General features: G+C 45.7%; 1 pseudogene; it reads right to left on the bottom strand.

Moving 5' to 3' along the window:
* LOC133361554 (uncharacterized) overlaps nt 1-17239 on the bottom strand; it is a 173658-nt pseudogene extending 156419 nt beyond the window's left edge.
* Nucleotides 17240-17520: the final 281 nt, after the last annotated feature.

Genomic DNA, 17520 nt, shown 5'->3' with positions numbered 1-17520 from the left:
CGGTGGCGAGATCGCTCTGGGCAGCAAACACGACCATAGAGTGACAATCGTTCGGATTGTGCTTAGATCAAAGTCAACCCTTTGAGGGAAAACTGGTGCAACCACTATTCGTGAGAGTGCCCCTTGAAATCGCAACCCACAGGCAAAGTTTAGTTGAGGGTCAGATCAGAGACTGACACGGAACGATATACAGTAACTTGATCTGTAGCGTGTCCTCTGTGCAGCACGAGTCGTACAAACAACTGGAAGAGGACTCTCTTGAAGAGGGGGGGGGGGAGACGACAGGCGCTGTCTCTCCAACTCACTCCACAGTCTGCAAGGATCAACAGTGTCTGGTGCGAGTGGTTTATGGTGATGGGATGATCGCGCACATCGACGCAGACGGAGCCGGACCCATCATCCCTGCCAGCACGGGCACTGCCGACAGAGTGACCAGCGTGCCGACTCGGCAATAACCTCAGCGGTGGAGAGAGACTGACGAAGCAGCCGAGAGCGCCGTGTGCTCAACACACACGCTGACCCAGCGCCCCTGCTGGGGACCTGAGGTATTTTCGTTCCAAGGAACGCAGCACCTCAGAAGCCAAAAGACAACCGCCATTCGCCACGAAGTGGCGGTGACGTCACCACGACGCTTGTTCCAGACTATGTTTTCAGTTTCATTTATTAGTTACTAGCGGTAAGTACCCGGCGTTGCCCGGGTGAAAAATATCTTTAAAAACTTCTCTTAAAATTTTCGATTTAAAGCTTTCATGACTGCAGGGATTCATCTTCTTGGTTCTTTCGGTAAAGTCACGTAGAAGGGAATTCTCACGACGTTTCGGCCACAACGCAAGCAGCCGTCCTCAGGTGAAGAACAGGTCTGTCGGAAAGACAGCGTCTGAATGAACACCAGGCTTGGCAGCGTATATTTAAGCTGGGTTGGAGGGGGAAGAGCGCCTTGACAAAGGGATTTGCATATCAAGAGGAATTTAGCATATTTATGGAAATGCAGATATGGGATTAGTCACTACTTGTGGAATGAGTTACAGCAGCAGAGGTTAGAGTAAATGCGATTGGTATTACCTTAGAGTCGCGGCATCTCTTCAGAAAGGTGAGAGACTCGATTAGCTGAGCCTTATCACGGAGTTTGTTGTCTCTTAAAAACCTTACATATACACACACAGATACTAAGGTATTGTGAAAGCCCGGTGGGCCGTTTGTACATTTCTCCACCAACAAAATTATGAGAAGCTTGCAAAAGTCCAAAATGTTGTAGAAATTGTGGGGTAAATAGTTGATGTAAAAGGTTTCCGAAAACTGTGGACACCCCCCCCTCAAAAATTATATTTACATCAGCCTACATACAACAGAGGAAGTAGTATCTATTGACTCTGTAGTTGTATCTACTGACTGTACAGTAGTATCTACTGAGCCAGTAGTAGCTACTGACTGGAGTATTATTTACTGATTGTAGTAATGACTGACCGTAGTAGTATCTACTGGGCCTACAGTAGTATCTACCGACTCTATAGTAGTAACAACTGTATAGTAGTATCCACTGACTATAGTAGTAACTACTAACTCTATAGCAAGATCTACTCACTCTATAGTAGTATCTACGGACTCGAATAGCTACTCACCGTACTAGTATGTACTGACTGTATAGTAGTATATACTGACTGTAGCAGTATTGACTGAGCTGTAGTGGTATATACTGACTGTTTTAGTATCTACTAACTCTATATAGCAGTATCTACCAACTCGATAGCAGTATCTACTATCACTACAACAGTGCATACCAGCTGAGGTGGTACCTGTTATCACTACAGCAGTGCATACTGACAGTGATGGCACCTGCTATGACTACAGCAGTGCATACTGACTGTGGTGGTACATGCTATGAATACAGCAGTGCCTACTGCTGTGGTGGTACCTGCTATGATTACAGTAGTGCATACTGTGGTGGTACCTGCTACTTTACTTAATAAGCAGGCTACAGTCTGCATTATAAACTGCCAGTACACTCACCCAGCTTAATAACTATTTGTACAGTCTATATTTAAGGAATCGATTAGTGGCACGCTCGGGTTTATTTTAATTTATTGAGTTTCATTTTCATTGCTATGTTATGTTTTAAAGTTTTCAGAAGTTTTTAAATGTATTTTCCCCCCGGGCAATGCTGGGTATATCGACTCTTAACAAGAGTGGGGTGTCGAGGGCTAGTCCCGTGCAGAGCCTCTGGCCTCACCTAGATTGCCCAGCCGGGCGAGGTTGGGGGCTGGGCCGCTACCCCCCACCCCCGCGCTGGAATAATAGTCTAATCTCTATAATTGTATTATTTACCGACCCTATAATAGTAATTGCACACATTGGGGTGTGGGGTGGAGAGAGTAGAGGAGGTGAAACTTTGATGTATTTACCTCAGCGTCGCGTGTAAATGTGTGCGCATATTTTTTTACGCAGGTGAGAAATGGCGTCCACCCTGCAGCAACGGTGTGCTGCCCGTTGCCAGGGGCAACCCTTGGTCAGCGTTTCGCACATGCACAACGGTGTGCTAAATAAAGAGAAATCGCACTAAATGGATAATTAAACCGCTTTAAAGTTTAGGGACTAAAAAACGGAAATGCATATTCCCACCGCGGGGCTCGGGGCGTGCCTCCTGGCAAAACATTTCTCGGTAAACCCCACGGTCCGAGAGCCAAATCACCCGCGAGCGTACGCAGACGGACAAAAAATGCCTTTCATAGGTTACAAAGATATTATGCATGGACTTAGGAAAACACCACTCAGACTCTTCTGTGTTAAGCAACTTTAATCTCAAACAAACACGTAACATTATAATATACGAACTCTTATGCTAAGAATGCCAACACAGTACTCCTGGAGATGTCCTCCTCATTGATCCGTACATTTAACCCTCAAAAATTATGTTTGTCAAACTGGGTAACAGAACAATTGGCTCATTCTTCGGAGTAAGGTGATCATACACAGCGACAGGAAAAAGTTTTTTAATTAATGTGACAATATTCATACGAACGGTAATAAAGAAACGTGCCTAAGCAAAGGTAGACCTCAATGAATTTGTTAGATTATGCAATTAACGTAATGCCTTGAAATAATGGTGTGCGGTAGTGTGCTTGCTTGTCTAACAAATGTTCATCAATTGGCTAAGGGCTTTAATACATTCGCGGGCAAGATTCTGTGATGAGAATAAAGCTTTTAACACAATTGTCTCCCTGTGTGTGTATTCGGTTTGGGCAGCGTACCCCACAATCCCATAACGGGTTGGAAGTGTTAAAAAATTTTTGCATCAGACTTGCAGTCTCTGTCAAAAAGGGGCGCTGTGGCCTTTGAAGTCGTGACCTATTGTGCAAGAGTGTGCTTGCTGTCACCATGTATTGTCCTCTCATCACGAGTTGGAAGTAAAAAAAATTTTTATTCACCTCTTATAGCTTGGTACCAAACAACTTTCCGCAGTTTTGACTCTGCAAGTGACTCGAAGTACGTTTAGAGCAACATTCACTGCACTCACGTCGCTGTTTGGAATTCTTGCATGGTATTTGATATATTAGGGGAAGACGCCCCCCCGCATACATAATTTACTGCTACCATGTGCTGTTAGCTACTGGAAGACGAAGGCGTTTGGTGAGACTCTGATCCCGTGGAATACATTATCTTGTTCGGGAGATTGACATATTTCACATTGTATCTCTTCTGAATGACCCTAGGTCTAATACTTTCATAATTATTATTTGGTTCATGCTTAACCAAGATATGGTATACCGTAGTTGTTACCGAGTATATTCCGAGGGTTTTATTAACCTTTGTTCCCTGTCTATATCGCCAGGGATCTGTGCTTCTTATTCTCAAGTATATTTTGATATCCTGAGGTTGAACATATAGCTAAGCTTCGAAATTCACTGTTGTATTTTTAAAAACCCAGTCAGCTCATGATGATTAACTGCCCTTGGGTGGATTTCAAAGTCCAAGGGAGGTTCGTGACCCCTGCTGTTTCCATCTTATGGTTTGCCATTTTTTAAAATTAAATTGTATTACTTTCCAAGCAGGCTTGTGAGTTATTATCCTCCACCGGTCTGGTGGCAAGGTAGGAGGCAGGGGGGGCGACTCACCCTTTCTGTGCCCCCGCGCTACATCCCGATCAAAATTATTACCAAAAAAGGCAGAATCACTTAATAATTTTTTTTGGAAAAGGCATATGCACAACATGCTCTTCGAGTGTTTGTGATGAGATATGATACAAAACTCCGAGCTGCTGAGGCGATTAAACAAGCATCATTATAATATTATAACATTATGAATGCTTGGGAGCGTATTGGCTCTGGCTCCTGGTTAGAGATCTACCCAACCCACAGGACGGCAAATACTGGCCCCTCTTACTCGGCAGGCTGAACCTAGGAATTGAGTGTGCAACTTCACTTTAATGTAATTAAAGGCCTGTGACAAAGGTGAATCTACTGGGGCTTCATTGTCTCAAGCTTACATATCTACCGGGTCTCCATTTGACTTTGTATTGTCTAAGAAGTCCACCCACACCTCCACTTCCACAAACTCCTGGGAGTTACCTCGCTCTGCCTCACAGTGAGAATTCTCCTCCTGCTTCACGTTGCCTCCATCGATGTGAAGGTCACATTTTGGAGTTGAATCTTCATCTTCACATTTTACCATCGCTTCTTCGCTCTTCACCATCACTTCTTCACATTTCACCTTTTCAAAATCCACCTTGACACATTTCATTGCGTCCAAGCTGGAATTAAATTCTGGTTCTTTTTTCAGCAGGGATGGGCTCATTGCAGCACTTGGACTTACACAAGCTGATTTCAGACTCCGCTCCTTGGGGATCTTGTGATGCCTGTGTGTTCTCTGGTGTCTTTGAAGATGTGATGACCGTGCAAATGCCTTCCCACACACAGTGCACTTGAAGGGTTTCTCCCTTGTGTGCTTTCTCTGGTAACTATGAAGATTAGATGACTTTGCAAATGCCTTCTCAAACATAGTGCACTTGCAGGGTTTCTCTCCTGTGTGTATTCTTTGGTGTCTTTTAAGATTTGATGAATGTGCAAATGCGCTTCCACACACAGTGCACTTGAAGGGTTTCTCTCCTGTGTATTCTCTGGTGTTTTTTAAGATGTGATGACTCTGTAAATGCCTTCTCACACATAGTGCACTTGAAGGGTGTGTCTCCTGTGTGCGTTCTCTGGTGAATATGAAGATTTGATGGATTTGTAAATGCCTTCTCACACAGAGTGCACTTGAAGGGTTTCTGTCCTGTGTGTGTTCTCTGGTGGCTCTGAAGATGTGATGACTGTGCAAATGCGCTTCCACACACAGTGCACTTGAAGGGTTTCTCTCCTGTGTGCGTTCTCTGGTGTCTTTGAAGATTTGATGACTTCGTAAATGCCTTCTCACACATAGTGCACCTGAAGGGTTTCTGTCCTGTGTGTGTTCTTTCATGGTCGTGAAGATGTGATGACTCTGTAAATGCCTTCTCACACATAGTGCACTTGAAGGGTTTCTCTCCTGTGTGCGTTCTCTGGTGGCTCCGAAGAGTTGATAACGTTGCAAATGCGCTTCCACACACAGTGCACTTGAAGGGTTTCTCTCCTGTGTGTGTTCTCAGGTGTGTTTTTAGATATGATGACTTTGTAAATGCCTTCTCACACATAGTGCACCTGAAGGGTTTCTCTCCTGTGCATGTTCTCTGGTGACTCTGAAGATTTGAGGACTTTGCAAATGCCTTCTCACACACAGTGCACTTCAAGGGTTTTTCTCCTGTGTGCGTTCTCTGGTGTGTTTTTAGATGTGATGACTCTGTAAATGCCTTCTCACACAGAGTGCACTTGAAGGGTTTAGCTCCCGTGTGCGTTCTCTGGTGGCTCTGAAGATTTGATAACATTGCAAATGCCTTCTCACACACAGTGCACTTGAAGGGTTTCTCTCCTGTGTGCATTCTCTGGTGTCTTTTAAGATTTGATGACTGTGCAAATGCGCTTCCACACACAGTGTACTTGAAGGGTTTCTCTCCTGTGTGCGTTCTCCGGTGTGTTTTAAGATGTGATAACTCTGTAAATGCCTTCTCACACACAGTGCACTTGAAGGGTTTTTCTTCGGTGTGTATTCTCTGGTGTCTTTTAAGAAGTGATGAATCTGAAAATGCCTTCTCACACACAGTGCACTTGAAGGGTGTGTCTCCTGTGTGCGTTCTCTGGTGAATATGAAGATTTGATGGATTTGTAAATGCCTTCTCACACAGAGTGCACTTGAAGGGTTTCTGTCCTGTGTGTGTTCTCTGGTGGCTCTGAAGATGTGATGACTGTGCAAATGCGCTTCCACACACAGTGCACTTGAAGGGTTTCTCTCCTGTGTGCGTTCTCTGGTGTCTTTGAAGATTTGATGACTTTGTAAATGCCTTCTCACACATAGTGCACCTGAAGGGTTTCTGTCCTGTGTGTGTTCTTTCGTGGTCGTGAAGATGTGATGACTCTGTAAATGCCTTCTCACACATAGTGCACTTGAAGGGTTTCTCTCCTGTGTGCGTTCTCTGGTGGCTCCGAAGAGTTGATAACGTTGCAAATGCTCTTCCACACACAGTGCACTTGAAGGGTTTCTCTCCTGTGTGCGTTCTCAGGTGTGTTTTTAGATATGATGACTTTGTAAATGCCTTCTCACACATAGTGCACCTGAAGGGTTTCTCTCCTGTGCATGTTCTCTGGTGACTCTGAAGATTTGGGGACTTTGCAAATGCCTTCTCACACACAGTGCACTTCAAGGGTTTTTTTCCTGTGTGCGTTCTCTGGTGTGTTTTTAGATGTGATGACTCTGTAAATGCCTTCTCACACAGAGTGCACTTGAAGGGTTTAGCTCCCGTGTGCGTTCTGTGGTGGCTCTGAAGATTTGATAACATTGCAAATGCCTTCTCACACACAGTGCACTTGAAGGGTTTCTCTCCTGTGTGTATTCTCTGGTGTCTTTTAAGATTTGATGACTGTGCAAATGCGCTTCCACACACAGTGTACTTGAAGGGTTTCTCTCCTGTGTGCGTTCTCCGGTGTGTTTTAAGATGTGATAACTCTGTAAATGCCTTCTCACACACAGTGCACTTGAAGGGTTTTTCTTCGGTGTGTATTCTCTGGTGTCTTTTAAGAAGTGATGAATCTGAAAATGCCTTCTCACACACAGTGCACTTGAAGGGTGTGTCTCCTGTGTGCGTTCTCTGGTGAATATGAAGATTTGATGGATTTGTAAATGCCTTCTCACACAGAGTGCACTTGAAGGGTTTCTGTCCTGTGTGTGTTCTCTGGTGGCTCTGAAGATGTGATGACTGTGCAAATGCGCTTCCACACACAGTGCACTTGAAGGGTTTCTCTCCTGTGTGCGTTCTCTGGTGTCTTTGAAGATTTGATGACTTTGTAAATGCCTTCTCACACATAGTGCACCTGAAGGGTTTCTGTCCTGTGTGTGTTCTTTCGTGGTCGTGAAGATGTGATGACTCTGTAAATGCCTTCTCACACATAGTGCACTTGAAGGGTTTCTCTCCTGTGTGCGTTCTCTGGTGGCTCCGAAGAGTTGATAACGTTGCAAATGCTCTTCCACACACAGTGCACTTGAAGGGTTTCTCTCCTGTGTGCGTTCTCAGGTGTGTTTTTAGATATGATGACTTTGTAAATGCCTTCTCACACATAGTGCACCTGAAGGGTTTCTCTCCTGTGCATGTTCTCTGGTGACTCTGAAGATTTGGGGACTTTGCAAATGCCTTCTCACACACAGTGCACTTCAAGGGTTTTTTTCCTGTGTGCGTTCTCTGGTGTGTTTTTAGATGTGATGACTCTGTAAATGCCTTCTCACACAGAGTGCACTTGAAGGGTTTAGCTCCCGTGTGCGTTCTGTGGTGGCTCTGAAGATTTGATAACATTGCAAATGCCTTCTCACACACAGTGCACTTGAAGGGTTTCTCTCCTGTGTGTATTCTCTGGTGTCTTTTAAGATTTGATGACTGTGCAAATGCGCTTCCACACACAGTGTACTTGAAGGGTTTCTCTCCTGTGTGCGTTCTCCGGTGTGTTTTAAGATGTGATAACTCTGTAAATGCCTTCTCACACACAGTGCACTTGAAGGGTTTTTCTCCGGTGTGTATTCTCTGGTGTCTTTTAAGAAGTGATGAATCTGAAAATGCCTTCTCACACACAGTGCACTTGAAGGGTTTCTCTCCTGTGTGTGTTCTCTGGTGTTTTTTAAGATGTGATGACTCTGTAAATGCCTTCTCACACATAGTGCACTTGAAGGGTTTCTCTCCTGTGTGCGTTCTCTGGTGACTCTGAAAATTTGATGACTTTGCAAATGCCTTCTCACACACAGTGCACTTGAATGGTTTCTCCCCTGTGTGCGTTCTCTGGTGTGTTTTAAGATGTGATGACTCTGTAAATGCCTTTTCACACATAGTGCACTTGAAGGGTTTCTCTCCTGTGTGCGTTCTCTGGTGATTTTGAAGACTTGATGACTTTGCAAATGCCTTCTCACATACAGTGCACTTGAAGGGTTTCTCTCCTGTGTGTGTTCTCTGGTGGTCGTGAAGAATTGATGACTCTGTAAATGCCTTCTCACACACAGTGCACTTGAAGGGTTTATCTCCTGTGTGCGTTCTCTGGTGTCTTTGAAGATTTGATAACTTTGCAAATGCCTTCTCACACACACTGCACTTGAAGGGTTTCTCTCCCATGTGTGTTCTTTGGTGTTTTTTAAGATATGATGACTTTGCAAATGCTTTATCGCACAAAAGGCATTTGAAGGGTTTCTCTCCCCTGTGTGTTATCTGGTGTCGTTTCAGAGGAGATGAACCTGAAAATACCTTTACACACAAACTGCACTTGAAAGGTTTCTCTTCCGTGTGTGTTCTCTGGTGGATCTGAAGAGTTGATGACTGTGCATATGCCTTGTCACACACAGTGCACTTGAATGGTTTTTCTCCTGTGTGAGTCCTCTGGTGGTGTGTCAAACTTCCAGTACGATCCGTGCTGTTTGCATACTGGTCGCATTGTTTCCTTCTTGTACCGAGCTGTGCCGAGTCCCTTTGCTCCATCAGACCAATTCTGCTGAGGAAGAGTCAGAGGAAGCGTCAGCTGCAGACAGAAAACATATCCACACCATCTACATCAGTATCAAGGCACAGAGGAATGCACAGTCACACATGACTTACACATATATACTTATTCATATATTCATGATATAGTGAAAATAATTCCCCAATTCATCACGTGGGCTGTTAGGGCACACAATGAGAGGGCCAATGGTCATAAATATGCCTGGATGCTCTAGTATCTTCAAAATGAATGTTTACCCAAAACTCCAAGCACACAATTTCGGCTGTCTAGCTATGAAAGGAATATTTAAGAAAAATTCAGCTATAATAGCAAAGTGTGTTGAAAATAATACTATTTGTATTATGCAGAAATACATAAATTAATGTTCAATCGAAACTTTGAGGTGGAAGCCAGGCTCAGATTTGCTTGAATGCTCCGATGAACAGATCTAACTTCAGCTGAATGTGCTGAGATATTTTCCTGACTGTTTCCATTCTTACAAAAAGTCCCAGAGGAAAACTAAATTAAACTATTGTTTTGATTTAACCTACATGTTCAATAGTTAATATACTTTACTGTAAATACAAACTTGACCACTGTCATACACCCGCATGGTAAAAAGGTGGTGGTGTGTCCAAAACCATACCTGGTCACCTTCATCTGCTCAGTATTAATGCTTCCTCACACTTCACCATGTAATTAATATAATAGGGTTGTTCCCCTTTTTTCTGGCAACAAAACTGAAACCATTTTACAAGGAGTCATGCGTGCATTAACCACAATACTTGCAGTCAAAATGCAAACAAAAAAACACTAATATATGAATTGTCCTTGAAACTGATTGGTCTACACCAGAGACAGCGTTCTTTAGAGCCTCGTCTCAATTGGTGCTAGACCAGATGACACCAAAAGGCGGACAGCTCAAAGACAATGCACTATCAAAGTAATGAGGGCTCGGGGTAAGCATCTACATCATTAGACCTCCTTTGCCAGTACCAAAATATAATAATAATAGGGTTGTTCCCCTTTTTTTCTGGCAACAAAACTGAAACCTTTTTACAAGGATTCATGTCTGCATTAACCACAATATTTGCAGTCAAAATGCAAAAAAAAATCACGGATACTACATGCAATGTCCTTGAAACTGATTGGTCTACACCAGAGACAGCTTTCTTTCGAGCCTAGTCTCAAACAGTGGTAGACCAGAGGACGCCAAAAGGCGAAGGAGGTTCATGGTATAACAATTTAGTACTATTAATGATTATATTACTACGCTGAGCGCGCGCCAAAGCACACATCTGCGCATGCGCGAGGCCGGGGGCCCTGCATGGGTCTAAGCCTTATCACAGCACTGTTAAGTACTATATTCTTGGTTCTTTCGGTACAGTCACGTAGATAGAAAAATCTTAATAAAAAAATGAGTTAATAAAAATCGAAATAGTAAAAATAATAAAAAAAACACTAATGTAGATAGGCCTGTGGATTGTAGCAATGGTTATTAAGCTGGGTGAGTGTACTGGCAGTCTATAATGTGGATTGTAGCAATGGTTATTAAGCTGGGTGAGTGTACTGGCAGTCTATGATGTAGACTAGCATCATTCTTAACCTCGATGAGTGTACTGGCAGTCTATAATGTAGGCTGTAGCCTGCTTATTAAGTTTGGTGAGTGTACTGGCAGTCTATAATGTAGACTGTAGCCATGGTTATTCAGCTGAGCGAGTGTACTGGCAGTCTATAGACTTATTCTTAGTAATTGATAACCATTTCTATAGTCTACATCATAGACTGCCAGTGCATTCACAAAACTTAATAACCAGGCTACAGTTTACATGAATGGTTATTTTTATTATTATTCACGTTATTATTCACATTATTTGTATTCTTATTTTTCTATCTACATGACTCAACGAAAGAACCAAAGATTACTATTATAGAGTTAGTATAGCTACTACTACAGCCAGTACACACTGCTATAGATATTGTATAGCTACTACTACAGCCAGTACACACTGCTATAGATATAGTATATCTACTACTACAGCCAGTACACACTGCTATAGAGTTTGTATATCTACTACTACAGCCAGTACACACTGCTATAGATATAGTATAGCTACTACTACAGCCAGTACACACTGCTATAAAGTTTGTATATCTACTACTACAGCCAGTACACACTGCTATAGAGTTAGTATAGCTACACAAAGTGTAGTATAGCTACACTTGTTGTGGGCAGGTCGCTTCTGAAAACAAGAGCGGTATAGCAGCTGAAGTGGGCTTGAACTGGTAAGATAAAAAAACTGTCGAAATATTTAAAAGAAACAAAGTTTCAAAGTATTGAGCCAGATGAAGACAAATTAAAATTAAGCAGAGAATTAAAGCAAATTCAATCAGGCGAGGGCAGGAGGCAAGGCCCCGCGTTGTAATGTTCCAACCTGGACATCGATTCCATCATCGCTGCTACTCAATTGATATCCCTACGAGAGGAGCGAGGCTCTACCTGAGTAAACAACAACAACCACCACGACAACAACAACCACCACGATGTGAACTTCTCACCTCGGATCTCAGTGAGCGCGCGCGATGATCGGCAGCTTCCTCGTGACGTCACGCGGCAGCACGAGGTGACATGACGTCACTAGCGGAGTACACCTCCCCCTCACGCCGATGAGGTAATGCAGTGGTGACGTCAGAGAGCGGGGTTAGAGTTTAAGTTCATTAAGATTCCTATTCCATTGATCCCTCTATTGAACATTGACCCTTTGGGTGCGCGAGCTCAACAACTTGAACACTGTGTGTACAAACTGTGTATACAGTGTGTGTACAAACTGTGTATACAGTGTGTGTGTGTACAAACTGTGTATACACTGTGTGTGTACAAACTGTGTATACAGTGTGTGTGTGTACAAACTGTGTAAACAGTGTGTGGGGCCGTCCATAAATGACGTCACGCAACTGGGGAGGGGACGGTCAGACATTTGTGACGATGTGTGACGATGGGCGATGATGGGGGGGGGGGGTGATAAATGTGACGTCACATCAAAATGCGCAACTTAAATAAATATAAACACGTTCGACTTCATTAAAGACTTTTTAATGTTTTCTCTTACATCAGAGTGTAGCGCCACTTTAAATACGCACTACGATGACAATAGTTTAAAGCGATTTGAAGCATGTTTTTGGGGGGGGGGTGGGCAGAGCTTTGTGACGTCATATTTGAGGGGGGGGGGTCTGACTTTTTGTGACGTCGTGTGACGAAGGGGGGGGGGGGGTCAAAATCGTCCAAAATCGCGTGACGTCATTTATGGACGGCCCCTGTATACAAACTGTGTACACACACACGGTGTGCGCGCGCGCACACCGTGTGTGTGTACACTGTTGGCACAGTAGGGGGCACAGGTGGTGCATCGGCCAGTCATCTCAGTTGAACCATGGCACCTGAGTCTGCCCTGTGACCTCCTGCCGGCGGGAGTTCGACACTTCACGTGGCCTTAACGTGCACATAGCCTGGCACAAGCGCCATGGTGACGTCACCACCACGTATTGGCGAATGGCAGTCGTTTTTGTTAGTGTGTTTGTGTATACAGTATATGCGCAGACTGTGTGTACGCTGTATATACATTGTGTGTACACAATACGTCTACACTGCGTACAGTGTGTGGGTGGTCAGAATTAGTCGGGCGTAATTATCTTTTCATCAGCTCTGCAATGCTGTGTGGAAGCTACCTGGCCTGTCGCTCCGAATGAAGCTCCGGGTCTTCTCGGCAACAGTCATGCCCTCCATTCTCTAGGCATGTGAAACGTGGACCCCTCTAAATGGAACATCTGCGCTGGTTAGAAACACTGGCTGGCATTTTGATTTAAAGCTTTCGTGACTGCAGGGAATGATCTTCTTGGTTCTTTTGGTAAAGTCACGTAGAAGGAAAATAATAACATAAAAATAAAACATAATAAAATAATTCTCACGACGTTTCGGCCACAAACGGCTGCTTGCGTTGTGGCCGAAACGTCGTGAGAATTATTTTATTATCTTTTCTTTTTATTATTTTATTATTTTCCTTCTACGTGACTTTACCGAAAGAACCAAGAAGACTGGATGGCATGCCTACACTCAGATTGAGGGAAGCCAAGTGGTAGCGCATTCTCTATTTATTGCAGAGGTTCAAGGTTTAAATCCGACAGGCACCCCTGGCTACTCCAGTAACATCAACCAAAATATGCACCGTCTGCTTAAAGAGTGGATGTAAAACATACTATCGTGTCATTCAAAACACATAGGTCTTTGCATGTTGGTGTCATTGAGATTACACATCAATTATCGCCCCTGACTGACAGACTCATGTCCACATGCAGGCTGGTGCTGGGCCACCTTATGCCACACAGAGGTAGTTGCCACTTAGGGGTGCTCTTCGAGTGTTTCTGATGAGATATGATACAAAACTCCGAATTGCTGAGGCAATTAAGCAAGTTTAACGCGTAGGCTCTCACGACCAATATCATCCATCAGATTTTTTTTGGGTTAGATTGCTTAAATATAAATGCGCTCTCTCTAGTCGTCTAGCCTAGCCTAAACACAAACCTGACAGTGGAACACCAATGGCACTGACCGAGACAGCCAACAACTATCCGGCCGCACAATATCTAGCGAAGATGACAGCGACGACGATACGAGCCCACTCCCAGAACCGGCAGCGCTCAGCTCCCGCTCTCAGCTGCTTTTATTGTACCCAGCGCGGTCTGGCTCCGCATTGGTCGCGCCTTTCTTCTCGATCCCTCTAGCAGGTTCCAGGGGCTTCCACATAGGGTCTTCCATGACTCTTACCCCAGTTCCTCCGCCCTGCCGACACACTCGTGTATATGCTCACCGGCATGTGTACTGTTTATCCACTGCAGTTGCCGTTGCAACTACAACCGGTGGACAGGCAGAGCAACCCCAACCCCGAGGAACACCACCAACACGAAAAAACAATTTACCCCAAAAAAGAAAACCTTGGTTGCAACACTTCCCGCGACCATACAGCACAACCGCAGCGTCTCCTGCGAACCATAACCACGTAGTGCCACTCCGGCGCCCCCGGAGACCGCCAACAAAAAGCACAACCCGGGCAAGAACCCCATCAGGGACCGCATAACCGTGACGCCCCCCCCCCCCCACGAGAGCCGATAACACAAGCCAAACAATATACACAACCCCCCCGAATCTCACCTTACAAGGGAGAGTCGGCCTTTACCAGAACAGCTCACGTGAGCCGGTCCTCGACACTGGTCACCCCCACCTTGGCAGGGTTTTGCATTCCTTGGGATTCCGAGGAATGGGAACAAAAAAACAATGGCCTAAGGGCACGGCCCGTCCCTGAAATCCGCAGTAGCATCAAATCAGATCCAGCCCCTGACACTTTGCACACGGCAGTCACGGAAAGCAACATGGAGCTTGGGAAGATGTTGCCGGCAGGTTGGAGTGCTACGGTGGCGCTGCCGGCACCCTGCTGACACCCCGGCCAAGCCTCCACTTTGGGCCAATGCTGGCGGGCCTCGTGGCCCTGAATTTCCCAGGCCACCTTCAAGGACGTGATCCCCCAAGCCTTCCTCTGAAGGGCAGGACGATCCCCGACTCCCGCGCCAGCAGCCTTTCCACCGCCAAGGAGTCGATCGCCATCTCACCCGTCTGGGGGTACGCGGTCTGCCCCAGCACCAGAAGCGCCTCCCGGAAAGTGAAGGGTGTCTCGGCTTCCCCTCGCTTCCACTGGAGAAATCTCGTGCGGGCATCGCACGGGAGGCCAAAAATATCCCCTTGCAGCGCCATTAACTCTGCCGCCCCTCCAGCGCTGTCCCGCGCTTTTCGCAAAATAGCTCCCGCCAGCCATGCCAAGCCCTCCACGGGCAAAATGGCACCCACCACATGCGCGGTCTCCGGCCCAGGCTCCTCTGCTCTCTCACAGAGACGAGGATCGCTGTCAGGGTCCCTTCGTGACTCCTTTACACGCCGCTGGCTGTGGAGCGACTCCCACACTTCCCCGCGCTCCCCTCAACACGGTGGTCCTCGGCCATGCCGCGTGATCGGCGCATGACCGCAAAGGATCGGGCTCCTCTCTCGCCAATTTTTCCGCCACTCTCCCGCCGATCCGCAGCCGCTCTCTCTCCGCCAATGGGCTTCATAACCAGTTCCCGTGGCTGCCGGAGGGATGAATGTTTCGCCATTCCCATCCTCCGATGACACTATAGGTGGGTTCTTTCTTCACCCCACTCCGAACACCAGTTGTAGTGTCATCATTGCGGGAGACAAGGTTTCTAAGGGGGCACCTTTATTAATACCTTCACAGGCTTGCCATCGCGCTCCCTCGTCGTCAAACCTAGCATAAACACAACCCTGACCATGTAACACCAATGGCGCTGACCGAGACAGCCAACAACTATCTGGCCGTGCAATATCTAGCGAAGACGGCATTGACGAAGGCAGCGAAGATGACAGCCACGAGGAGATGAGCCCACTCCCAAAACTGACAGCCCTGAGCTCCCACTCTCAGCTGCTTTTATGCTACCCAGTGTGGCCTGGCTCCGCCCTGGCCGTGCCTCCCTTCTCGAACCCACTAGCAGGTTCCAGGGGCTTCCAGATGGGGTCTTCCGTGACCCTTGCACCAGTTCTTCTTCCCTGCCGACACACCGGTGTATATGCTCACTGGCGTGTGTACTATTTGTCGACCGCAGTTGCCGTTGCTGGACAACAATCGGCGTTATTACACTACACTAGTACAGCACACCGGTGTTGGAGAACAAATCGTGTAGTGGCGGGTTTCACTAAACATTTAAATTAATGCGATCTAATTATGGGCAATTAAGCTCCACATTAATGCAAATATTATCATAATATAGTGAATGCTTGGGCGCTTATTGGCTCTTACTCCTGGTTAGAGATCTACTCAACCCATATGTCCACAAATACTGGCTGCTCTTACTCTGCAGGTTGAACCTAGGAATTGAGTGTGCAACTTCACGTTATTTTAATTAAAGGCATGTGACAAAGGTGAATCTATTGGAGCTTTATTGTCTCAAGCTTACACATCTACCGGGTCTCCATTTGACTTTGTATTGTTTAAGAAGTCCAGCCACACCTCCACTCCCACAAACTACTGGGAGTTGCCTCTCTCTGCCTCACAGTCAGAATTCTCCTCCTGCTACACGTTGCCTCCATCGGTGTGAAGGTCCGATTTTGTAGTTGAATCTTCATATTCACATTTTACCATCGCTTCTTCGCTCTTCACCATCATTTCTTCACATTTCACCTCTTCAAAATCCACCTTGACACATTTCATTGCGTCCAAGCTGGAATTAAATTCTGGTTCTTTTTTCAGCAAGGATGGGTTCATTGCAGCACTTGGATTTACACAAGCCGATTTCAGACTCCGCTCCTTGGGGATCTTCTGATGCCTGTGTGTTCTCTGGTGTCTTTGAAGATGTGATGACCGTGCAAATGCCTTCCCACACACAGTGCACTTGAAGGGTTTCTCTCCTGTGTGTGTTCTCTGGTGTCTTTGAAGATGTGATGACCGTGCAAATGCCTTCCCACACACAGTGCACTTGAAGGGTTTCTCTCCTGTGTGTATTCTCTGGTGTCTTTCAAGATTTGATGACTATGTAAATGCCTTCTCACACCTAGTGCACTTGAAGGATTTCTCTCCTGTGTGCGTTCTCTGGTGTCTATGAAGATGTGATGACTTTGCAAATGCGCTTCGACACACAGTGCACTTGAAGGGTTTCTCTCCTGTGTGTGTTCTCTGGTGTCTTTGAAGATGTGATGACCGTGCAAATGCCTTCCCACACACAGTGCACTTGAAGGGTTTCTCTCCTGTGTGTATTCTCTGGTGTCTTTCAAGATTTGATGACTCTGTAAATGCCTTCTCACACCTAGTGCACTTGAAGGATTTCTCTCCTGTGTGCGTTCTCTGGTGTCTATGAAGATGTGATGACTTTGCAAATGCGCTTCGACACACAGTGCACTTGAAGGGTTTCTCTCCTGTGTGCGTTCTCTGGTGTCTTTGAAGATTTGATGACTTTGCAAATGCCTTCTCACACACACTGCACTTGAAGGGGTTCTCTCCCATGTGTGTTCTTTGGTGTTTTTGAAGAGATGATGACTTTGCAAATGCTTTATCGCACAAAAGGCACCTGAAGGGTTTCTCTCCCCTGTGTTATCTGGTGTTGTTTCAGAAGAGATGAACCTAAAAATACCTTTACACACAAACTGCACTTGCAAGGTTTCTCTTCCGTGTGTGTTCTCTGGTGGATCTGAAAAGTTGATGACTGTGCATATGCCTTGTCACACACAGTGCACTTGAATGGTTTTTCTCTTGTGTGAGTTTTCTGGTGCTGTGTCAAACTTCCAGTACGATCCGTGCTGTTTGCATACTGGTCGCATTGTTTCCTTCTTGTACCGAGCTGTGCCGAGCTC

This window comes from Lethenteron reissneri, unplaced genomic scaffold (genome assembly GCF_015708825.2).
Source record: "Lethenteron reissneri isolate LAM-NWPU_2019-01 unplaced genomic scaffold, ASM1570882v1 scaffold_114, whole genome shotgun sequence".
Taxonomy (NCBI): Eukaryota; Metazoa; Chordata; class Hyperoartia; order Petromyzontiformes; family Petromyzontidae; genus Lethenteron; species Lethenteron reissneri.
This window is presented reverse-complemented; position numbering and strand designations above follow the sequence as displayed.